The sequence below is a fragment of the Papilio xuthus genome, unplaced genomic scaffold (genome assembly GCF_000836235.2).
Source record: "Papilio xuthus unplaced genomic scaffold, Pxut_1.1 DF828952.1, whole genome shotgun sequence".
Lineage (NCBI taxonomy): Eukaryota > Metazoa > Arthropoda > Insecta > Lepidoptera > Papilionidae > Papilio > Papilio xuthus.
This window is the reverse complement of record NW_013529697.1, coordinates 3,257,851-3,285,206: the sequence shown is the minus strand read 5'-3', so window position 1 is coordinate 3,285,206 and position 27,356 is coordinate 3,257,851. Positions and strand designations below refer to the sequence as shown.

Here is a 27,356-nt window from a genome sequence, read left to right as displayed (position 1 = left end):
AGATAAATAAGAATTTTAGGTATTGAACAAGTACATAAAAGAATCAAGTATTTTTATTAATACTTTTTTGTAGTATGAATTTATCGATATGTTTTGTTCGATTTTAAAAGATACCAAAAATAATAGTAAAAAGGGGATACATAACATTTGGCATTTAGTGCGGAAATCGTTAATATCGCAGTGATTTTCAAGATCGCATCAATTTATCACGCAATCGAGTGTCGGCGAGTGAGAAATCGATGGTCCGACCGAGGTTAAAGCTGGTCCGGAGCCGTCTCTACGCAGTTCATTTCAATTAACAAGCGTAATTTGTTTTCCAAGTCCTTTGAGATTTCCCACTTGAAATTTATATGTCTGTAACCATTCTAATTTTTAAAATCTTATTTTTTTCTTATTTGCTAGGTATTGAAAGTTTATTCTTTTGAACCATGACAGCTACCAATAGTTAAGTCTGATTTTGTAATTCTACCTAGGGTGTGTTGTGTTGATGCGATTTTTTCATGTTTTACGAAGTAAATTTTATTTTAATTGTGTTTAGGCTGAAAGGCAAAAAGTTACAGACCAGTACATTAGGTAAAACGGTCGTGAGAGTTTGTGTGTTGTTTGCTACTTCTTTTGTTGGGGTCTGTTTGTTTTTTTTTGTTTTGTTTCGGTATATTATTGTACGGAGCTGGTAAATTCACTATTGTGATGTTAAAGGTTCAAAACGTTTTCAAATTACCGAAACAAAAGAGCGGCGGGCTCTTAGAGGTCGTGATGGGAATAATTAGTCTATTCAATTCATTTCATCGTTATCAGACTGAGTGAATGGGTTCCTCGAGGAGTAGTAATGGTGCCCGCTCAGAGAAATTGCTTTTAGGAAGGAGTGCACTAACTTACGTCAAGATTATTCGAAAACTGCTTGGTCTTTTGGGAAAATTAATTAGTTTCAACGATTGTTACACAGAAGGAGCTTAGGAAGTTTGAAACTGATGAAAATGGAAGCTGGAATTATATTACGTTAGGCTCTAGAAGAAAGGTAATAAGAGGCAATATTTGTCAGTCGTTAATAGAATAAGATATCTGACATACATAGATTCAGAATCTTTTATATTTTCCAATGTTTAATAAATTCACAATATCAGAGTTTAAAATTCTACTAGTTTTAAGATCAATAGAGATGCCGCAAACCTTTTAATCTATATCTAAACTTATGTATCTTATAACCATGTGTACTTAAACTTAAAATCGAAATGATCCTTTACAGTAAAAGAAAAGTTGTTACGTGAGGTCTAAGGTCAAAGTATCATATTATTTTTTATGTTTCGCTGTAAAAAAGCTAAAGCATCTATAATGGAGTGGCAGGCAGCGAGCGAACAAAGTTAGTGCCGTGATTGTAGCCCACTCGGCCGTGAGATGATTTAGCCGTGCGTAACAGTTTTTTTTAACGTTCACAAATAACTTTTAGTGGCTGTGACATAGCAGCGGATGTACTTTCTTTTTATGTTATTTTCTCACAATATTGTTCGCTACAAGCTTTTGTTTTACCTACTGCAACACTAAAAAAAGTAATTGAGTATTTAGTAAGAGAATTAGTGTAGATTTCGTTAGAGAAATATACGCTATGGGCTATTGTATTGTTGAAGTAAACTTAATACGCACCCAGAGTGTGTGGCAGTTTAACTGTTAAATTTATTTTATTTATTATTACTTTACTGCTCATTAAGAACAGTACAAAATTACAGACGATTTTTATTTTTAAATTTTATGGTAATTACAAAAAATCATATCAAATATCATTTTTTTGCAGAAAATGTAGATACGACATTGCTTGTTTGCCTCACTCTCGTATTCTAATCACGTTTGTTGTAATTTATGCAATACGTTTTCATGTTGGAGCAAAGTGAAAAGGCTGCTACCCTGGAGGGTTAGGAAAACGGCCATAGAGAGCTACACTTGTATAATAATGTGTATGAAAACTGGTATTTTTTTTAATTTAATCAGTTATTCCATAGGCAATTATAGTAATAGTAGAAGATACTAAAATTGTAATAATATTAATTATTACTAGTTGCTTACATGACGTAAGTATAGAAAACTGTTTTTCGATCATTATTTGGCCGATCTTATTTACTAGGGAAGTTAATTGTTTTTCCTGAAAATTAATAAAACTATATTATATCTTTCTCTCACCACTTTCTGTATTTCTACTCGTATGTATGTTTCGGCTGTAAGCGCTACGATTATTACTGCTCAGTTGGACAGTTTTTGCGCTGGATCTTCGTTTGAATTTGCAGGGGCTTTACATTCGGTAGCGCGGCGTTCTGCCACCCTCACCCCTTATATAAAGTGACGGCTTTTTGTAGATGCGCGTCAGACAGATACGTACAGATTATGTATTTTACTTCAGCGCATTTTGTGTGGGATACCCTTGTTACCATTTATGTCGCTTTATTATAGAACGAATGCAGTAGTGACATCTAGGTGTGTTAACCAGTATTTTTATAATTTTTGGAGTTCAATAGATTTTGGCATAGAATAGAATTACAGTGGTTTATTAAGTTCGATCATGAGACACTTTTGTCTAACGTGTTTTGGAATTATATGACAATTGGATAATGATGTAATTGTATGAATAACAATTATTATAGTATAGCGTAGAAGTTATATTATTTTTGTTAGCGGTAATTATTTATGACAGAATTATACCTAATTATGATTTTGTTGACTGACTTTAAAATTATTTTACTAATGTCATTCCGTTTATTTGTAACAGTAGACAAAAGTTTCTTCTCTATTTAGCGTTTCTTGAATGTTTTGTGACAGAACTGATTAAAGCGAGGATTTATTGTAAAAGTTGGACGAATGCCAAGACATGTACAAACATGTAAAGTTGACTCATACTACTGTGTGAGTAATTAAGTACCATGATTATGTTTGCAAAAACACTACTACATATTGTTAAACTTAAGAAAACGGTTACATTACTGTAAAATAATATACTTTTTTTTGTGGTTATATCTTTATGTTTGCCTAAGTATAATGCTATAAATATATAATTAGTGAAAATGACGAGTTAAATTTAATAGATGGCGCTAGTAGTGTTACTAGTTTTCAAACTATGTTTTTGACATATTTACGTTTTAGTTTTATAACCTATAATCTAAATATCTGAAGAATAAACGTAGTTTGGATAATAAGTACGTATACAATTCTTAATTTAAGGCCAGACTTTAATGTCATCTTTTATTTAGTTAGTAAAGCTTTTGATAGATTAATTATATGTCTATTATTGTCTCTAGCTAACTGCACAAAGCTGTTTAGTGTTTGCAGTTAGTCTGTACTTTAGTGCTTATTTGCAAGGCTCGCTTTGCCTTATTAGTGAAACTATCCTGCGGTTTATATGAGCAACGTTTTCGTATTTGGGCTTGCAATTAAAATCAAAGTAGGTAAGACTTTAGTATTTACGTATGTAACGCATTGTATGTTTGATATGTTTTAATAAGCGTCGTTCATTGCTTTTTTGAATTAACAAGTACTTGTAAATATATTAAAAGTAATACATATCCTGCTTATTAATCAGGTCTAATACTGTTGTGTTTGTGTAAAACCTTCTTTCTTTCTTTTTTCAGATGCTACACAATACTGTGCATAGGCCTCCCCCAAAGTTCGCCACGATGATCGGTCCTGTGCTACCCGCATCCTGTGAGTCACGTGAGTAAAACTTATAAATAAATAATAGTTAATTTAATAAATAATGTAATGAATTAAATAAATAGGCATTACTTGTGCAAACGAAATTATTTTCTGATATCAGTAGTCTTAAACTACATCGGAATGTGGAACACGAGTCCAAACAAAACATTAACACGGGTCCAGTCCAATTTTCATCCTGTCTTCATTGATATATTTGGGTCGAAGTGACGTCGTTCCGCCTCGTTCCCGACGATGATACAGGCAGTTTGTTTTTTTTTGGTACTGTGTATTTAAGGAAAGGGAAATTTTTGACTTGGTCTGCACCGATCGTATATTTTTGTTAGTATTTCCTTAAAATTAACATTAACATTTCAAAAGTGATTATTGCTTGTAAACTGTCAAGGTCAATTTGACATGTAATTAATGTTGTAAAGCGCTATTCAACTCAGCTATACATAAATAATACCTATGTGCTGTCATATTATGGCAATATAAAAGGTAGGAAAATATATAAATATATATATGAATAAAATGTGTACAACATTATAGGTTTCCTCAAAAGTTATTTAGAAAGTTAACATTAAGAGAATATTTTTAAGTTATTTTCCCTTAACACTCGTGTGCAATTTGCAGTTGAATAGGAGGCGCGCCGTTAAATAATTAGAAAGCTCGTAAAACATAAACGCGGAAGTTGGCCACAGAAAGTTTTAAAGTAACGCAGGCTGGGAAACCGCGAAATGATTCCCTTGCAATTTTAATACTTATTCAAACCTGTATTTCAGTGAAAAAGCGAAACACGTTTTTATATTTAGCTAGTTGATATAACTAGTTTCAGGCCTTTTAAAGGAAAAATTGTGGCTTGCAAATGTCTGGCTTAATATGATGCCTCCTTAAAGATTATGGTATGGTTGTGAAAAACGATATATAAATTAGATAAAATATTTGATTAACAAAACACAAAACAGATAGTTTATAAGTAAATACAATTAAGTTTGAATGAATAGGTTTCAATAGGTCTGCTATACGATTTGAAAAAGAAAGAAATAAAATTAATTAGTGGAGTAAAACTTACTGGCTTCAAATTGGTTTTGTAAGCTTAACGCTGCGCCGGCCATCAATTCCTAGTCCGCAGACATTCATTAGTCTCTGAATTGGTTTCTTCGTATACCTACTTGTTTACAGTCAACGAAAGCTATGAACAGCTTTACGTTTGAAATCCTTTTAAAATGTTAAGAAGGTTTTGCATTAGTTTCATCTCAAATTTGTCTTACATAAAACCTATTATTTTATTTCTCAATCGGGTATTTACATAAATACTTCTCAATAAATTTATTAAGATAGTTGATAGAATCTAAATATAACTAGAAGAAAAAAATGTGGGGGTTTTTTCAGAATTATTAGAATAGTTAATTTAAAGTCAGTTTACTGTAAAAGTTATAAATTAAAGCATAGAATAGTGATTCAGGCTCGTACATTTAACTCGATTAATTGTATACGTGATCTGAATAAGCGATCGGATAGAGTTCACAATTGTCTACGTTTACCACTTAATTTAGACAAGCATAATATATTTTGTTCTAACTGTGACATAGTTGTTATTAGAAATTTGCTTTTCCATATGATTTTATCTCTAAATCGCATAATGAATGTGAGTCAATAAAAGTATCAAGTAAACTGTTGAAACAAGAATATTTTGAAGATATATTATGTTAGTTTGTGACAAAAAAGTAGTAGTGACATGATTTTGTAATAAAACATTCGGGTCAAAGGAAAGAAATCTCGAAGACCTACAGCGATTATATGATCCGTGAGGGTAATATTCGACGTGACGAATGCGATATTAGACGTCGAAATCGAATGTCACAGAGGGAAATTGCAAAGGAAATTTTACAGACTTGAATCTGTCGGAACATTAAAAATTATTGCTACGTCAATTCATTTATTTTATAGCTCCAGCGATTTGGTATATTAACATAAATATAGCGGGTTTCTATCAATAAAATTAAATATTAAATTCGATTAGAAAATTCCAGAGAGTTATCTCTAATTGTTAAATTACAATGCATTTTTAATTTCTCTCACAAAATAATGCAACGAAGATTTGTCAAATATTAATGTAAATTGAATTTGATTAAGTATTGAAAACTCATTAAGTAAAAGCTTATTTTTAACTGATATTACACGAGGGATGTGTGTGAATCTGAGAAATTGTTAAGCCGTAACGAGTTCATAAGAGAATAATCGATTTTATCCGGGGATTAAGCGAACTGCGGTAGGAAAACTTTAAGCCGCTTTCTTATAACTGCCTCTGCATTGCTAATATACGAGTATGGTATATGAATCTAAATATTTTTGTCTTTATTTAATGCATTTCTATAACACAAAAATAAAAAAATCATAATTTAGATCTCCTAGCACTGATACAAAAACATCTATTATCCTTAAATAAATTAATTAAAATATAAGTCTAATTTGATGAAGTCCATAGTTTAAAATTTAAATTTACCAGTACACCCTTTAAAATTTCCCAGCAAAATATAAAATACGGGACGTGTCAAGTGAAAATGGAACACTATTTATTTCGACGAAGTTGACGGGCAGTGTTTTTCCGCAAAGCATTGTTTTGTAAGCGAACAGTTCAAGAGAAATATTCCCAGCTGTAATATTCTCGCAATTTGGCTAAAATTGAAACTTCTGTAGCAGAAGTATATCATTGTCTGCAGCTAGTAAGTTGTCCTGGCTTCTAGCTTGCCGGCTAGTTAGTTGGTTGGTCATAAAACAAATGAAAATGCATTGATTTGGTTCTTCCAGACAGTACAGTAAACTTCTGATACTATAATTCTCTGTCATTTAAATTGGAACAGACTTTAATGGGATTTTAGTATACTTACAGAAAAATAAATCCACCACCTCTCGGTCAAAAGCTTGAGATATAACTTTGATTTAAAACTGTTATGTTTATCTGTAACCTTGATTTTTTAATCCAGCTACAGCTTTCTTTATGGTGACATTTCTCCTAACATGTTTGAGGTCCGTAATGTTTAAGTCTAGTTTTGTATACTTTACACTAAAATTCACTATTATTACATTCAGCACGAAATAAAATGTTTAATTCCTTCACCAGACATTGTTCAGACGTAACAAATAAATAAAGTTGTGTATATTATTTTCCTAGTATATGTTTGGACGACGTTTACAAGTGACGCTGTCCGTCGCTCGTTTTTGCGCCGGAAGATCGCATGAGTTACCGCGGGCGCGCATCCTGTTCCTACCCCCTAGCCCCTGCACCATTTCACCCCTTCAGAACCCGCCCACACTTGACACTACGCAGTGCCGCATTTAAAAGGTTTGATTTTAAATGCAGGATCTGGTGTCATGTTTGTTTATATTAAATTCAATGTGAAGAAATACACAGATAAAAAGCGAAAGTAGAATAAAATTACTAATCACTACTAGATTGCATAGATTAATACTTATTATGTCGCAGAAAAATTGTATTTCAAAAAAGTTTTAAATTGTGATAAACAAAAGGTAGCATATCTAACGCTGCCTTGTAAGTAATTTCCACGTCTCGCTAATTTCCACTGGCAATGAACTTTACATACGGACGAGTTTTAACGGGCGTATATTTTGTTTTAAATGTTTTATGTCGGAAATTAAGAATCACACACACTAAGCTTTTATTGTTACTTGCCTACAAAATATGAAGAACTTATTTTGTGAAAGTCAAATTTATTATTTTTGTCATTGAAGTTGTAATGTTTTCACGTTATACCACAAGTTATTGAAAGCTCCTATAGTTAACTACTATATCTCTGTTTTGCACGGTTTTAAAAATTTTCGTCGAATCAACCTATGTGCAACTATAATGCAACATTGAAAGTACAAAATGGTTGTCGAATACCGCTAAAGCATATTTTTCTATAAATAAAATTAATTTCGGTTTGTGTACGTAAAATTAAGCAAAACCTTTTTAATTAAACATTATCAAGAAAGTCGTAGTTTTTTATCGCCAGTATTCAGGTCTAAGTTGTCAGAAGCCGGCCGCTCTATTCACAGGCTATAAAGTTAACAAGAAGAAATTAAAATACGAAAAGTGTGGATGTAACGTTTGCATAGAGTACGGGTGTCTCTTTAGCGCGTGATTTTCGGATACTGCACTGTCATTGTGGGATAGTTTTTGCGCCGGATCTTCGTTTGAATTACACAGACTCCACATTCGGCTGCCGCATTTTGCCACCCTCGCTTTATACGATACGCTTTTAAAATGTAAAGAATATGTATGTAAATGTATATTTAAATATTTTCAACGAACTTAAATAAGTTATAAATTAAAACACTTTTAAAAGATCTACGATTAGTTTTAAACTGTATTAGTAAAAAGTTTTGTGCTTTTAATATTTTATTTGAATAATGTTGATGATTTGTATTAAATTCGCGACTGAAAACCGACCGACTGACTACACTTGTAAAATGTAACAGAGGTATACTTAGGAATTATCTTCGTACCTAAACAGACTATTGACCACTTCTATTGTGGCTCAGAAGCAAGAAACAGATTCGATTGTGAAAATGATTCGTTTTACAATTTACGACTTGCAATTTAATTTGGTTTCAGTTTACATCGCAGGCGGGGCTTGCTCCTATATTCTTGCCATTTAAATAAAAGCTAACAAAGGAATTTTTATCTAAATTGAGTCGCTTTTATGTTTATTTTATAACAAAATAGTTACTTATAAAATAAAGTTTTGGTAATTATAATATAATAAAGATCGTGCCTTCTTTTCTCTTGTATAGTTAAGAATGTATAAAAAGTAAATTGTTTTGTTAACTCGATCAAACATTTGGTCGTTATGCATAGTCTAGTTAACTTGATTTATTAGTTATAAAAATATTTAAAAAAAAACAACTATTCATACATCTGAGGACAGGTTTAACAAACGATTTATCCTGTGGCTTCACTATTGTCAGGTAAAATTGCTCCCTTTTGCGATGTTCGCTGGCAAATAATGCAGGCAATCGACAACGAGCCCACTCTGAACGGGAAATACAAGTGCAAATAAAATATTATACATTTGGTGAAATACATTCTATAGTAATTTAATAAATTTGTAACATTACATAAATTTATATGAGCCAAAATAAAATATATTTCTCTATTTTATTTTGGCTCATATAAATTAATGTTGTAAAGGTTTGATTATTGCTCTCCTTTAATACCGGAATAAAGAGAATATTGATCTTTTTAATTTTATATTTCCATTTGTTTCATTTTAATTGAAACGTTTAATATATCTTACAAATAGCTAACCTTTTTTAGGTTACATAAAGTTACTTTATCTCCTAATCTAGGTCAGCAATATAGAAGGTATTATTTCGAGCTTTTTATTTTTACAAGTATCTAGTACACTAGTAACTAAAGAACATTAACAGTTATTTTTTTTGTTAAACACTCGCTACTCAGTTCGTTCACGTAGTCGTTAAAGGAACGCTGGTAAATTTATAAATTATGCACTTTAACATAAACGCAACGAAAGTTGTTCCCGCAAAGTTGTAAAGTTACGCACGTCGGAAAACCGCGCACCGAATGTTTTGCAATTTTAACTGTTACCAAACCGTTATTTAAGCTACACAGTTATTTACAACAACCACGTTATTTATTAGAAACATATTATATATAACTTTTTATAACGAGTTTGAAAAAAAAAATAACTTCATAACACAGCAATTGCATATTTGATTATATGCATCGTTTTTGGAGATATGCAACAGCTATTATAATATTATACAGTGTATCTTAAGCATGCACTAACACTGATGTCAGTCTATTACACAATTTATTAGTGTTTATATTTGAAGGTTTAAAGTATATATAAATAGTATTTACAAAAAATAGCAAGCAAGCAAGTTAAAACAACTTGCGTTTATAAGTAGAAAGGCCGACCCTAAAGTTGAAATCAATCCTAAGGGTATCCCAACTTTATACCCAAAATTGACAAAACCCTTCTTAATTTAAATATCTTTGAACCAATTCGACATAAAAAATTAAATTAATTGGGTTGAATTAACTGTTCAAAATCGGTGTTGGAGGCTTCGCGTTGCTCAGGCCATCAATTTCTCGCCCGCAGACATTCATTACTCTTTGAATATTTTTTTTCCTCAGTAAAAGCTTGTTTTCGCTGACGTGAAATGTTGGACAAGTTTTCTGGTGAATGATGTTTAATTTGATGAAATAACCAAATGTCCGCTTGCTTAGACTACAAGATATCAGTTGATTTTCGAAATGTTTCATTTCCTGTCAAGAGATAAGATTATTATAGATTGATATGGTTTTAAATGATATAGTCATAAGAGTAATGTATTTAATACCTTGTGCGTAAATAAGATTGATTTTTATAGTGGGCCATTGACAATAAATAAAGCCGTAATTGTTCAATTTGCCTTAATTTGGTAGCTAGATAAGCTTAATCGTGATACCAAAGCGAACGACAAACATAATTTATATCGGGATTAAAATCCGATTAAGGTAGTAAACAGTAATTTTTACATATTATCATATTTTTAAACCTTGCTTGATTGCTTGATGTCGCAATATTTTTAATAATAAAGTTGTGATACTTTTATCGAAACCTAAATTTTGTCATTGACAAGAAACAATATTATTGCATATTGTTCTCTCGCTTTCAAAAAAATATGTGCATAAATTAATATGTGCTAGTTTTTAAATTCCTTCATAGTAAAATACTAACCCTCAACTATACATAAAATTAGGATTTCCCTAATATTATAAGTTCTATTTACATTTTAAATACATGGGAAATGAAGTAGGTCTATATTATGAATACTAATTACTTTTTTTTAAGAAATGAATAGACTGTTTTTTCTTATTGTGCTCTAATATACAATACGAATATTGTTGGTAAAGGCTTTTATAACACGTATTTTTTTTTCTATTAGACTGATTTATTTGTGTAATACACGAAAACGAATTGTTATGAAACAAAATCCAATGTATTCGTAAGATTACAAAACTCTTTTTACGTAATGTATGTTTACCGATTTTATTACAAAGTTTTTATATCGCGAAGTGTACACATATTTGCAAACGAGTTCGTAGAGAGAGGAGATGAGACGTGTGATTCAATTTACATAACATGATGAATGGATTACACGAAGCTGTCATACATTCAGGGATGTAGCTTTAAAGCCTCGCTTTTAGATCATTTTCAAAATAAGTGACTCTTTTTATTATCTATACGCTTTAACTAACTAAAGTTACTTGGTTCATCAAAGGATACAAGTCAAATTGTTATACAGTTACGTTATCTTCAAGTTACGATTACCACATTACATTTTTCATACATTTTTCTTTGACTAGAGAAAAATAAATGTGTATGTTTAAGCTATTTAAGGATTTTTTTTCCATAATAATAATATAAAATGTACCTTTAAAATGATCGTAAAACGTATGTCCGTTAATTTGTAACTTTATAACACATGGAAAACTTTATGAAGTATTCCTTATGTGAACTTTTGCTTCAACCGTCTTCACAAACATTTGCGAATATTTGTCACAATTTATCAAGTACTGTCATGTTACAAAAGAAGCTTAAACTTTTAAAGATTTCCGCTTGAGTCTTAGGGAAAAAGAGATTTTTTAGTTTTTCATGTTATACCATTCTTTCGTAACATTTTGAAGAATAAAAAATTCGCCTACATATCATACATTTTAAGTACATGTTTGTAAGTAGACTTTGTTCGTACAATAAGCCTTGTATTCAGGTAATTGCACATTATCTATATCACATAATAATATCACTAAATCTGACAAATTACTTCAACCTTTCTAACGTGTTCGTAAACGTGGAATCAGTTTTATTGTAGGGATTAAACGATACGGGCTTAGGGAAACTGTAATCCGATTTTGTCGTAAACCTGTCCATATAATGTTATAACAGTGCCAATTGTTTATTACGAAGGAAAAGAAAAAGTGGAAATTAGTTATTATTCAAATAGTTTTATGTTTTGTATTTTTCTTGACTCATTTACTTAATGGATTAAATTAGAATTACACTAGAACTTAACTAATTAAGTGAGAATCAAGTCATAGAAATAGTATTGATTAAACATAGATCTTTACTTCATATTCAGATCATTTTACTTGTATATTTTGTCCGTTATATCTCAATATTAGATCTCCAATTCTTTCCTTTCTTGTTTACTAAGTTTATTTTAATTATTTCTTCTTATTTGTTTGTGCAAATTATTTCTTGTGCTTAAATTGTAATCTTGTTTGTTATGAAGCCAAGTTTCTCAGTATTATTTAGATCAAATAGTGATTTTGCACACGTTTTCAAAAGTAACAGTGTCCAAGAAGTTAGTTTTCTTTGGTACTGAAGTTACGCTAACTTTGAAGAGCGGTAGAATTCCAAACAAACTGCAAAAGTACGTGTTTGGACTATGACCGCACGTCGCGATACAAATATTTTGCGGTGGGAATTAGTATCCTTACAACTTTGTTTTGTTCAATTACTTCTGGTTTTCGCAATTTATACGTACCGATTTCAGGCCAGTTCATTGTATTACACATTAAGAATTCTTGCTTCTTTTGTTCCTTTAAATATCTCAATTGCTGTACACATACAGAATGTTTATTGGTGAAATAAAGTTACAACATATATATTTGAAGTTACCAACTTCTATAAGTCTTTTTCCTAATATTTTTCTCTGTATCTCTACGAATATTAAAATACGTGGAAAACTTCAAAGCAACAAAGAAAGAAAACCTTGCCTCTGGGGAAAAAAGTGAATCTTAATTCCTCCGCTTGTTAGCAACGCTGTCCAAAACAAACAACTAGTAACAAAGGTAATTTTTTACAGTAGATATAAGAGAAAATATGGTTTTGTGTTATTTAATTATACATTTGAACAGACAATGTAACAGAAAACTTGCAAAAATGTATACAGGACAACCACGACACCAACGAAAATGGCGAAAAAGTTTCGATAATCGTTAAAAACTAAGGACTAGATGAAGTGATGCTATTTAAGACTTTTTTATTTTCTGATATAAAGTACGAATTTTCAAGCCAAAAAAAAACATTCGAAAAAAGTCACGTTTTTTGTAGAATCCTTCGTTGTATTCAAATAATTCAGGTAAAATGTTTGTTACCATGTTATAGTAATTTATTGAAATTACTAGTATAATTGAATTTATACGATGTAACTTAATTTTCAAAAGTAGTATATAAATTTATCGAGGTCATTGATTGTTATAACATTTAGATTTCAGTAATTATAATAGTATTACACAGTTATTATTCCTAGTTAAAATAATTATACGACTACTTACAAAACGCTGTGTTTGTACCAACAAGATAAATAGATATAACGTTGCTTTGAAAATTCACTTAAGTGTTGGAACCACTTAATACACTGCCAAAACTTCGTCTAGGAATTGGTAGAAATGAGTATACATTAAATAAATTAACTTGCATGTTAATCACATTCAAATAAGTTTAAACGAGATTTAACTGCTAATAATTTAAACAATTACCTGATAAAGAACGTATGTTAAAACATAATCTAAAATAAAAAAAATAAAAATTAAAAGTTGCTAGGCATAAAAACAAATAAAGTACATTTTGTTCGATATTAATTTAAATATTGCGAAACAAGTCCTTTTATCTCTTTATGCGGACAATTAAATTGAATTAAGCGCACTATTTGTTATTAACTAATTATACACTTCGCGGGCTTATATTAAGAGTCAAGGGTAGATAAAGGTAAGTATGTCGCTATCTGATCGCACTAAAGTAGGCCGGCTCGCTTCATTCTGATCACGTAGATTATTTGAGTTAAATTTTCAAGCTTGATTCATCAGCCTCGACTTCATCGAATAACATAATCAGTCGCTTTTCAGTGTAACCTAATGTATTCATCAAAATAAGAAAAATATAATAAAAACAAGGGAGCCAATTCTCTTGTAATTTAAATTTAGAATTCATGATTTAGTATACCAGGATCGTTTCCTTTCCAATCATTTGATGAGGTTGGAAAGGAAATTGTTGAGTAGAATTCACCAAGTTACTATTTCTTACAATTTTTTTTAATTCACATTTTTGTTTACTTAAAGACGTCTATTACGCAACTTTATTTGTCATAAACACCACAATTACTATTTTGTAGGTAAACACATCATTGTCTTATTAAAACTGTAAATGGAGGAGAATGCGCTAAGTTATAATTTATTCTTAGTTTAAAATGTTTATTGGCAAATGCACACTCATTAAAGCTCGTCTACATGCGAACTTTATTACAAGTAAGACTTGGCGAAACTTGCAAATTGCTAACACATTTTAAAGCACGTGGGTGCTTGCGTAGTTCACAAGCTGTGCGCGCGACTTTGTTAGCTTCGACTTAAAATTCACTTATATTCAAAATTTTATTCAACAAACAACGAACTTTCAGAGCTGGTGTTAATATTAAAATGACAAGAATAATTTCATGTATAAATAAATCTAGATGATGTGAAACGCGAACGTTTCATTTGACTTGACGTGAAACAATCACCTCTTCTTATTTTATTTGTTTAATTAAATAAAAAATATTCTCATGCTAAAATATCACAAATCATGTAGATATATTGTTATTTTTACAGTGTTTAAATACTTTTTTCGCATTCATAAATCCGCATTTAATGTAGCGAAACATTAACATTGTCGTTTGCAGTTTAATTCATTATACATTCAAACAGAGACATCTTACGAATGCAACGCGCTTTGTTATGTCCCGGCGGAGCTAAACGCAGCCGGAAGTGTGACCGCTGTAACTCATACAGCCTTCCGGCGCAAAAACTACGGCCGCCGCGCCGGACAGCTCCACTTGGAGGCTCGCCCCTACACACATATACAAGTAGTATATATTATGTATATAAAACCAGCAAGCATGTTACTGTAAACTTGTTCACTTCAGTGCAGTTAAAATGTACGCTCTAGTTAGTTTTGCTCAAATATGTGTCTTTAAAAGTAACGCGCTTTAATCTATGGGAATAGTCAAACTAATAAGTATTATGGACAGAATATTCCAAGTATCTACGGAATATAAAAAATTGCAAAAAATTACCTTTATTTCCCTAGTACACTCTGAAATATAGAATTTAAAAATGTTTTATAACTCAATTTAAAAAACATTAAACGAGATATTCTGCCACTATGTCAACGTAAGTGAAAATTATTTGTAAAAAAGAAAACGTAGAGTCTATCCCACGCTCGGGTAACCTAAAATCATGACATTAATGTGGTTGCGACCAACTAAATACACTTTAAGTTTTTGCGGCTAGTGCAAAAAATCTCATACTTGACTCGACTAATCGTAATTAAAAAAAAAGTTATACAGAAATGGAGAGCGTAGATAAATTTTATTTTAGCGACTTGACAACGCTATGATATAGTGAAATGCCTTTCTGATTTAATTTTTAAAAATAACTAAAATTATCCCACTACATTGGTGGTACCTGAAAAACTTTAGAGAAGTTGTAATTTTTACTCTATTTTTAGATAAAAGGTTATATAAATTGAAATATTTAGTAGTAATAGTGGTAGAGGCCTCGCAAAAAGTGACTTTAATTTAAATGATTGTTCAAAATACCTTTACAAAGGTAATTGTATGCGCATGGTTTCAGTTTGGAGCTGCGAGAAACTCGTATAAGTCCCGGATTAAAGCTTTTATCACAGAATTGATTAAATGTCAATCCGAAGACGGATTTATCGCGAAAGTTGGTTCCCCTCTGACGTTATTGTTTCTGGTTCGCGCACTTAACTCAAATAATTACATTAGATGATATCGTATGTAAACTTTTAAATTGCTTTTGCTAAAACCCTCGCTATTTGTTATTCAGTTTATATAAAAAGCCAGGTTATTTATAATAGTACTCGGACAATAATATTATCGATTATTGCAATCGTATATTACATCTAACTATTTTAAAAATACTATTTCCATGTTAATTTAAGAAAAACTTCCCTTTTTTAAGTCGTTCTTTGTTATATTACAAAAAAATATACAATTTCTTATTTGATTTATTGTTTCAGTTACTTAATTTACTAGATATCTTTAAGAAGTTTTTTTAATCACATCAAATGCTAGGGTGTACAGAAAAACGCGTCACCCTATGCTCACCCTCTATATGAACGAACAAATTCACCCATCTACTTCAACTTAATAATCACACAGAAAAACGTTTTTCCCCATCCTATAGAGGGGTAGCCAGATAACACTGGCGTACATTTTATACTATTCTGACACACCCCTTGTTTCATAATCACATCATTTATTTAATATATTAACGGATGCACCATCGTTTTTCTTTGTCAAGTTACATAGGAATAGTTATGTCCAGATTCAGTAAAGCAACTTGAATTGCTGAATGAAGAATATACACAAACACAAAATTCAACCTGAAATCCAAGCCTTTTAAAATTTCATCATTTTATTTATTCCTAAAAGTTATTTTCGCTTCAGAGTACTTACACTTTTACATTTTTTTAATTAGTTAGTTTATATTTCTTAAAGGTCATTCAATGTTTTAACAGTTTATAGAAAAACAGTTCAGTGAAAACAAACAGTCTTCATTAAAACAAGCAAATAATGACTAAAAGAAAAGTTAGAAGAGGTGTTATAATAATTATCAGAGGCCATGTAAAAAATTCAAGTGTAATTTAATTAGACGGTGAGGAGCCGGGGCAAATTGTAGGAGCGCGCGGCATAAGTTAATTATACTAATGAACGGGAGAAGAAACTTGGCCGAAAAATCCCCTCCAAGATCACTTCAAAATCTTTACTGCAATGTTCATGGTGCGGTTCATTAACGTCTAGAATTAAGGAGGGCTTACGTGGAAAAACGTTGTTTCTCTAATTTACGTTCAATGGTATTTAATGCTCAATTTATTTTCTTTCATATTATTTCTTAGTTCTATTTATAACGTCTAGACTTTAAAGAGATAGCGCACATTGATTAGACCTTAATTGTGAAGAATTAAATTAATTCAGTATTTACTCCATTAAACGATAACATCTAAAAATTATTTAGATCAAACACCAACTTTAATAACAGGAGTGATTTTTTGGTTGTTATTTTAGAAATATTACAGATAGCCTTTACCCCTTGCTCTGTCTGTGCGGAATATGTTCTATGTTCTACACCTATGTCAAATTTCAGCGAGATCTGTTTAGCCATTCTGGGGATACATTGTAACAAATATAAATCTATGAATGTGCATGTGTAATATTAGTAAAATAATATTATATATTTCAATCGACGACCGTATGTTTTGCAGTCTGTATGTAATAACGTTTATTCGCAATTAAACGTTTCTAATTTTTCTTTTTAATTCTCACTTATTTTTATTACGCAAAATACAATTAAATAACAATTATCCGTTGAAAAAGCAAACAATAGAATTGAAATTAAGCACGAATACAAACAGCTAGAATTACAAGCAGCTTGAAAATTATATAATACTGTGCAGCTCTCTCCGTTCTCATTCAAACAAAAGCGATTATTCTGTTTCGAAGCTAAATTCAAGACTTAAAGGATTTCATTTACTCCTTAGAAATTGCGAGAAGTGATTCAATTCTGAAAGTCTTATTATTTACATTATTCGCATCGATGGTCGCTTGGCTCAGTGGATAAGCCATGCTGTTTCATGAATCAAGAAGGATCAAGACAGTTGAAACTCCATGCTAATTTTATATATGAAATTATAAAAAAACGCACCCTTTTCTGTATATCGTAAATGGGGGCCTACCTATTCATTGGGTTATTTACATTGGGTGTCAAAGTTTAACAATGTGGGCATAAAAATAACAAATATTATTATTGAATTAAGTACAATAAAACTTCAATTATGGGCGAAAAGTTAGGCCTATTAAGTTTAAGGATTTTTGTTTTAATCGTAATTTTGAAGTTCAAATTTTCAAATCAAAGTACTGATTAAGAAACGAAGGCAATATAGATTTATTGTAAAAGTTGGCCGTCAGCCAGGCCCTGTGATTCAAGCTTGTACAGTTAACTCGAAATATTGTCTACGTGATTGGAATCAAGGATTTTTGCTTTAAAGGATGAAAAGTGCCCTCAACTCAGATTACTTTTTGTTTAGTATTATTCAGATTTTCCTGAGTAATGAATCATTTCAAATCTAATCTTATACCCTGGTTAACTAGTTGGGTGATTTATATTGTCAGAACAAATAATACTGTCCCACAGTCATCATCATAATGACCAACTAAGGCTCTAAGTCGACCTTTTCCAGTACATTCTTCTACTCTATTTATTTTAGGCTTTTTGTTTCTTCCCATCTCGGTGTTTTTTATATTACGTTTGATGTAAAACTTAACTTCTGACTGCTCCCAGAATGACTTGCATACCGGCTTTGAATTATGCATTCATCCAATATTCATTAGGAAGGAATATTTGATTCGAGGAAAATTATCCATTTGCAGTATTTTGAGTGTTCTTTCTGATTCCCAAAAACGTCCAACCTCTGTAGTCCAGTTAAAACGAGGTGCACAAACAAAAATTTGAGCTGTGAATATGTTGTAGTTTGTACAACGAACACTTTCAGAAGAACAAAGATTTTTATTACTACGTGTGAAATTTTTTTTCGTACCCGCCGTCATCCCTTTGTTTTTAAAAATGTAATATACATCAAGCTTTTTGTGATTAAAATACCAGGTAAAATTACTTTGCGCGTTCATGTACTTCTTTAGCATAAAAATACTTCTTTTTAAGATTATTTTTACATATAATTATTAAGTTTTATAATTATTTTACATATAGTTTAAACAATTATATTTTAGTCACTAAATTACTTTTAGTTATGAATCTACTATCATGTAATTTTCTTACAACACGATCTTTGGATTTTTCAGTATTTATGCTCAACGAAGTAGTAATCCCGAGGGGTAAAAAATATCCGATAGGAACTTCGAACCATATTTTATCATGCCAAAGTATTAACTTGGCTAAATAATTTTTCTTCTCTAAAAATATTAATGTAACTAAAATTTTATTCGGTGCTCAAATATAAAATTCTACTCAAATGCAACAGAGAGACGTCGTTGTCGACTTCAATAAGATTTTCAATTGGAAATATAGCAGTCTTTATTTTTTTATTTACAATTATGAATCAAATACACAGTTGTTACAACGTTCTATTTGTAAACCTAAAAAAGATATCGTTTCCAAGTTTAAAATGTTTGATTAATTTTGTATAACCAAACTCAAGTTGGTGTGATATTGTCTTCGGTTCGTTGAATAAGTAGCAAATTGACGAGAAAAAAATTCCCAGTTGTAAAATAATTTCATAAGTTATAAATTTTATGAAAAAATCTGCAGACCGATAACAAATTATTGGGGTTAAGTGATACTAACTGCGTGAATTCGGTTTTAAAAGCATTTTATCGTTGGCGAGACCATCAATTTGTCATCTGCTCATATTTGATTTCACAATAAATTTGGATATTCGTTGAAAACGATATGTCCCACTTCAGTTTCCAGTTGTCGTTTACACAAATTATGATGAGTTTTTTCTTTCATTACTTTATGTTGTTTACAAGTCCATTAAAATCATCGACAGTTATATATGTTTTTTTTTCTTTTTGAATTGAGAATTCACAAACTTAAAAAAGTATAATATTTAACCTACGTTTCTTATTCATCACCAGGAAATGGTTTGATGATTTAAAAATTAATGTTCTATAAGTTTTTTTTGTAAACGAGAGTAACTTCCCTCATCCAGTAAATCTTGGTTAGACATTACTTAGAAATTAGATTTTAGTGGATTAGCAATAACAAGAATAATAACAAGATTTATTCAAATATTTCTTTAATCCCTTGATGATGAAAGTTGGTGTTTATTACTGCAATTACTATAAGCGACATTAATATGAAAAAAACACATTACATTTTTGATTATTTTGTTAAGAGAAAAAAGAATTTTGTAAATAATTTAATCTGGCGTTGTTGTTAACCGTACCAGTTAATTAAAATGTCACCGAGGTCCTTTTTCCTTGTACACCCTTCATTTGTTTTGTCGGTCCTTTTTCTCTAGCGTAACCGGAAAACAATAAATAAATTATCCTGCTATTTAAAAAAAATCCTGGCATAATAAATCGGGAACAGGGGTAGAGGCGCTTAAGTACGGAACGTTAACAAGGGTCATGTCCAATTTTCGTTATGTTTAGGTTGATATATTAAAGGGCAATATGCCTCCGGTGTTCGGTGCCTCGGGTAACTTAAGATTTTATTTTGCATGTTGATGCTGCCTTTAATAATTATTATTTAAAAAAAACAATTAATGTAATATAGTTATATAATATATTATATTTTATATAAAGACTAGTTATTATGTTGTAACATAGCTTTTTAAAAACTATATATGATTACGTGTTTAATAAAATATTTAGGCTTGGTTAAATATTAAGCTGGAGGGTCACCAGTTTTATGAAAATTAAATTGAATTTCTAATAAATTACTCCATAAATTATTTACTTACGTGGCTAAGTAATTTTAAGCAAACATGATACTCATAAAAATAAAGTGTTAGTGCTAAGGTATCCTGTAAGAGTTCACTTTCACCCCCTGTGCGTAGCAGTCTTAGATACGTTGGTTACATATTTTCAGCCCCATATATCGGAGGGTGTTGATGAAAAGAACAAAGGGAGGTTTGTCCCATAACGCAAGGTATAACTTACTCTACGCAGTTGTAGTTTAGTCTGTGCCGCACTATACCTGTGTGGGTGTCTATATTAGTATTGTATACATGGGTTTCACTGTGTGCATGTATAAAGTATATGTCTATCTATAAAACAAGCTTTTAATGTTCAAGCTTGGTGCTTCTTATAGGCAGACACAAATATTGTTCTAATTCGTATGATTTAAAATTAATAAAAAAAATTATTGATGATAATATCGTCGAAATCGCCAACGTTTTCATTGTAATTGACTGAAGTTATAGGTTTTACATCTCTATTAAAACTCTTTTATAATTAAACAATGGTATTTAATGTTTAGCAGTTGCAAACTGAAATAAATTGATCACAAAAGTTCACAACGCTTAAGTGATTCGTGAACGGACAGTCTACTCAGTTTAATGTTGTAAAACGTTTGTTCCTTTTCTTGAAACTTTTGATACCGGATGGTGGGGCAAGAGATTTATTTCCCTACTTCCACTCTTACTTCACGTCCCTGTAACCATTTGCGAACGTTTGTCTTACAATGTAAGGCTATTATAATGCTTTCGCTAAATTTATGAGCAATGAAGTACAAAAAATGTTTGTTACCACCATCATGTTGAAATTGTTACATCATATTTATTTCCCACATTTTGTTTGAATTTGGAGAATCGATTTACAAACTGTGTAGAAAAAGTAATTATTGAAGACTCATTTTTGCCTGCGACTTAGTCTGCGCGAAATTACAAAAATCAAACATCCATCCAAGCATCCATCCATATAAAATATTAGTAAGATTTAGAATAGTAGTAATAGATAATAGTTACTGATGATGCGTTTGTGTTTTATGTGGTTGAGTGATATGTGAGTGAAATGATCGTGTTGACAATATAACAAATATTATTCTTTATAATATTTTATAATATAAAAAGCGATGCACTTTGCAAAGTTTTGCTTAAAAATAGGGCAAACGTGAAAGCAATTTTCTCATTCACAAATGCGATCAACATCGTGTCAAAGCGACGTTCAGTTAAAACGTGCAGGGAACTTTTAGTTAAAGCAGGAAAAATCGATTCTATTACATGAGCAAATACGACACCGGGAATTTCTAAGTTTGCAATTCGTCAGTTTCAATTGTAACCAGTATACAGATTGGACGTTAGCGACAATGACATAAATTACCCATATCCGTAATCTTTAACCACTATCTGACTCTGCCGATTATCAAAGGGTTAACATATACTTTAAGTAATATAAACATAATGTTATGATTCCGAGTGGTACGATATTATGATACATGTTTCATTAGAGCTCTTTCGAACAGGGTAAAAGATGAACCCATCGCTTCCTTAGCCGTCTTTGCTATTTAAATGTGTTGATTTATGATTTCAATGGAACGGACATGTAAGCATAACCAGAGAACAAGATTGATGATATCCTCGAATATATCTCAGAACATTAGTTCCCCTACTAGAAACTTTTGAAAAAGGAAGGGTCGCGGATTGATTTATTTCTGTCCGTCCACCCTTACCGTACTGTCGATTCTGCCAAGTGTGAGTATTTGTCTTATGCGATGTTTTAACATAATATTTGCAAGAATATTATCTAAAATACTGAAGATTAGAAACTGAAAGAAAATAATTTTTAAAATGACGACCCAAGATCGTATCTTTAGCGTTAGCAAGACATTTACTTTGTTGTTTTTCCTTATTTGGAACACAATCTCCTTGTTGACAAAGCCAGTATTGATGTCGACTCAGGCATTGACAATTTATTTTTTAACTTGATTATGACATCTTAACATAAAATAGCCTATAGCTATGAAGCATGTTGATATATAAATCTTTATCATATTTAAAAAGCTTTAAAAAAAATTAAAATAATGATTCTATTTTTCTTAGATGAATATGTATACTTTGAAACATATTCAAAGCTTGTATTTTTTTGGTTGCGAGCCAGTCAGTTTGTGCAGTGTAGACGAAAATGTCAAGAAAGTTTTAGTAGCATCTTAAGGAGTCTCTGTGCAACTACTAAATTAAAATATAAATTAAGTTTTAAATTATGACTTTTAAAACATTTTTATTCTTAAACTAAAGCAACTTACAATGTCTGAAGCACGTACTAAATTGCACAGCTAAAATTTAAAATTAAACAAGAATTTATATGATTATTCAACTATAGTTATATTTTAGACTAAATTTAGATAAGGCAAATATCATCTGTGTATTTCTCTACGTTAAGACAATGTCGCTGCCATCAGGATTCTTGGGTAGAAAATAAAAAACAATTTAAATTAATAGATGATAAATACTGTGCGCTTGTAATTGTTTTTAACAATTAATTTAAGTATTAAAATGTATGTGAATAAAGAACAAAGACTTTAACAATTACGAGATTTCTGTTTAATTTGGGGCGCGTCCTCGTCGCCACATTAGGGATAGATGTGGCTGGGTCGCTGCGCAACATTTCCTCTCGCTACACATCTCATTTACTTTTTTGGAATATTGATTGGATGGTTTCCTTTAATACATTTCACTAACGTATACCTTTTATATACTACTATATACTACTACTACTAAACATATTAGTGCGTATTGTATATATTTAACGATAGATGTTTTGGTTCGTGATATTTGATTAAAAAAAAAAATGGCGCTTGCTGCCATACAAGACTCCCTCATTCTTTAGTACAGATTCGAGTGATAGTAATCAACACTAAGGGAATACTTTAAGTAAAGATTAAAACTCTAAATGAGTTACTGTTACACCGCGTATATATTAATATATAATACTCTCAAATATATGTTATGTCGTCACAAAAAGTTTTCGACATGACTTTGACCTCTTTCACAGTAACAGCTATAAATACTCCAATAAAACCCGTCGTTTACTGTTTTTTTTATGTTTACCGATGTTCTATGAATTATCTATACTATATCTCGCGATAAAATACATCTAAAATTAAGTATAGAAATCATCTCAAGTGATAAAGCATACAATATTATTCCATCAATCGGATAACATATTCTAACTTATTCTAACTTATTAAACTTAAGGGTGAAATAAATAGAAATTTATACGAAATAATTAAAAAAGCTGCATCTTTTAGAAACAAAAGATCTGCTTACGCGATCTCTCATATTATTTACTTTCGATTTAAAAGCTTAAACTGTTCCTGAATAAACTCAACTACGAAAATATGAAATATGAGACGAAAATTTATGTTATTGGCAATGAATAATTCAAGTCTAACACATACATAAAGTTGCTCATCTCGTGTGTTACAGCCATTTTCACTTCGGCTTTGCTCTACTTCGCAAAGAACTTTATATAGAGACGAGTTTTAATTAACGAACATTTAGTTCAAAACGTTTATATGACTTCAAATGTAATTTAAGTCAAGTGGATCTACATTACATTACATTTAGAGATAAGTTTTACAGTCTACATTTTTTGTTTAAATTGTAATTTATACCATCCATAACTAGTACAAGTCTTCAGTTTTTTTTCAATTTATGAAGCTTTTGGAATTATTTTGAAATAGAAAAAAGCGTGAAGTATGTGTGATATCAACTAAATTTATCTTCCATATTTTATCGAATTATATATAACACTATTAGACGTCAAGTCGACATGTATTTTTTATAATAGGACTATAAAAGATTTACCAATGATTACACAACATAAAAAATAAAAAACTTTGCAGATTCTGTTGCATCTATATTAGGAGCATAAATAAAAAAATATTTTTTTATATTAAATACCAGCTTTATTACCGCTAAAGCTGTAGGTTATACCTTTAACTATAGGCTATTGGCGTTTAAACTACTTAAAATTACTTAAAGTCCAGCTATTTATGCAGTAGAGGTGAGCGAGGTACTCTAGCTCGATAACACGAATAGCGAGGTTTTTATTATAAACGAAGCGGACTTGAGTACCCTTAATAAAACCAAACCCCGCGGTTTGCCTCTCTACAAACTTTATAAGCAATGTTTTTAGAGTTTTTCACTTGCATAAAAAAAGAAACAAATTTTATTTATAATATATTTGTATTAATATGTAGATCAGTTGAAAAGTATGGAATTGTTTTTTTTTTTGCCACATTATCATCGGAGTCCTTATGGCTTTATTAGTCGCCTATGAGAGTCGAAGCTGAGCCAATATTTCTCAATTGCAAAAATATGGATCACGATTGCGCAAACATTTCCATTGCTCTCACCCTTACACCCTTAGCAAACTTATACAGAAACTTTATTATTGAAGTCTTCGGACATCCAGCGAGATGCCGCAAACACCACAAATGCCGGCTTCCCCTGGGATCGCGGACTCTCAGCCCCGCAAATACTAATATCGGAATTTCCTACGGGAATGCCATCTCTAACTATCATGTTCGCGACGAGCTTGTGATTTCTGCAAGAGAATTTCGCATTTGTTTTTTTTTTTTTAACCAGTAAGTGTAAAACCAAATTTTGTATGTCTGTGTACAAACAGTTAAACACTGGACAGATTGTTATGAAATTATGACACTAAGAAATGCTAATGATTATAAAATAATTTAATGGTAAATTACGTTAACTTAAAGTGTAAAAAGTCTATAATAACACGAAATATGCTACATTAAGTGAGACTTGAATTAAAATGTAATTTAAAAGTTGTCTTTTTTAAGTTGTACTTAAAAAACACTTACTGGTGTTGTAAAACGATATTTTCAGGAACCAAGTTTATTTTCATTACGTATTTTACGGTTTCAATTTATTTAAAGTAAGTAATTATTATTACTTAGTAACTTAAGTTTCCTATGCTTGCTTAATGTATTAGTCCATATAACTTACCTTAAATTTCTGGGAATAGAAATCTTACTACTGTTTCTGACTGCTTTACCAATTTCCTTGGCTATTTTAATTTTATTATTTCAATTCAATTAGTTCAATTAATTAAATACCTCAATGATTTAAGAATATTTTTAAAAATTAATAATTAGTATGACCTCGATCGCTCTATCGTTTTGATTTCCATTACCTTTTGTAATATAAACTGCGCTGCTAATTTTTATTTACCACAAAGATTCCCAGTCAAGTATATTTTAACTTAGGTGCTAAAAGTAATCATGCAAAAGTAATTTAGGCAGAAGACGTGGCGCTTTTCAAAGGAACTTTGTATTGTTTAGGCTTCGTTCTTGAGTCATTCCTCTCCCCGGGAAAGCATTAAGTATTTGCGCTCGAGTAACTCATTAGCCCCGTCCGATAGCGATGAAATGAATTGAACGTGCTAATTACACCCGCTCTACTTGTACTTCTACTGTTGGACAATTTGGTGATTTAATATGACGATGCTTTCTAATTTAAGTGTTATATAAAATACTCGAAATCCACGTTGACTTTACTTCAACTTTCATAAAAGCGTTAACTTAGTATCGGTTTGCTTTTTTAGTGCTTTTTTATTATTTATATTTGCTAATTTTTATCGGAGTAAAGAAGTCATATCTTTTGATTTTGTCTTTGGCCAACTGAACTTGAACCAAAATATTACTTCTAAAAACTACCAAAATGTAAAAAGGCGACTTAATGGATTTAATAAAATAATTAAATTTTTACTCTAAATAGAATTCAGATAGAATGCAAAATAGAATGAATATGCTTCAGCCAGTTGGATTATGTTTTACGTAAGTAAATGAGGCTACATTTCCTCAAATGTTGGTACTAATGGAAAACAGTGAAATAATCCGGACTGCGGACGGGCGGGAAAGCTCTTTGACTGTTTGTGACACGTCATGAGAACAGAACAAAGCTTTGACTACTTAGTTTATAGTGGCACAATAATGAATAACACTTACAATCGCGTTAAATAAGCTACACTATTTTGTAGCTTCAACAGTTTCAATATATTTCCCAATAGATAAAATTGATATATTTCTTGCATTACATATTATTATTATATTATTATCTTGTATAATGGCAAATATTTATAAAATATTAGTGTATCGCATAAAGGAATATATTTCAATCTATATTTTTTTTCTCATTTTACATTCATAATTCTTGTTGTTCAATTTTGAAATATAGTATATTTTGCAAAATAGTAAAAACAGAATAGTTTGTAGAGTTTTGGATGAAAGAAGTACTCAAAGCATCATGTTTCAAATTCGTAAGCCATGTAGAACGTGTTTGCAAAAGTTGGATTAGTTTGAGTTGGCAGGAAGTGGAAGCTACGAATGGTTCAAACGCTCTTATATTAATGTCCAGATATGAATATCAAATAATAGTTTCGCAAAATGGAAATTCTATTAGATGCCAATAAAATTATTTTACATTAATACCGTTATATATTTTGATATTTAACTATATTTTGTACTATAATTGGTACTAATCTACCACATTTCGTACAAATTATAGTTCTGTCAAAGCTTACTTTCTCTGTCGAGTATTACGATTGTTGCCCTTTTCTTTCATTCCTTTTTGGAAAATACGGGAATAGATAAATAATGAAAAATCAAAGGATAGAAAGTTAAAGTTGAAAATAAAAGATTCGTCAAGTTTTAATAGATTTTTAAAATATGCTATCCATCATCATCAGCCCATTATACGTCCCCACTGAAGAGCATTCTTGGCAGATATTTGCAGGTTGCATCACGATGTTTTCCTTCATCATGAGAACATCGGACAGATTTGCATATGTTATTCGAAAAATCGAAAACTCATTGGTACATAGCGGGCTTCGAACCCATGCTCTTTACAAGTCAAATGATTAACCCCTCAACCACCGACACTTATAATATTACACTGTTTTTTAAATTTTGATTTATGATAAGAGTGAGTACTTGATTTCAAAAATATACTGATTAAATAGTAATTTCGTACACGTTTCCGTTGGTAACAGTTTCCAAAAAGTTGCGCTTTCTTCGCTACTTAACTTCAGCCAACTTTGAAGGGCATAAGAATTCTAAACAA

General features: G+C 30.8%; 1 protein-coding gene across 1 annotated transcript in view; it reads left to right on the top strand.

The window, feature by feature from the left end:
• Positions 1 to 3,624: 3,624 nt before the first annotated feature.
• Positions 3,625 to 27,356, top strand: part of LOC106125168 (histidine-rich glycoprotein-like) — a 175,707-nt gene continuing 151,975 nt past the window's right edge. Inside the window, exon 1 of the mRNA XM_013322267.1 lies at positions 3,625 to 3,693. The gene's annotated coding sequence lies outside the window, so the exon portion shown is untranslated. The remainder of the gene's footprint in view (positions 3,694 to 27,356) is intronic.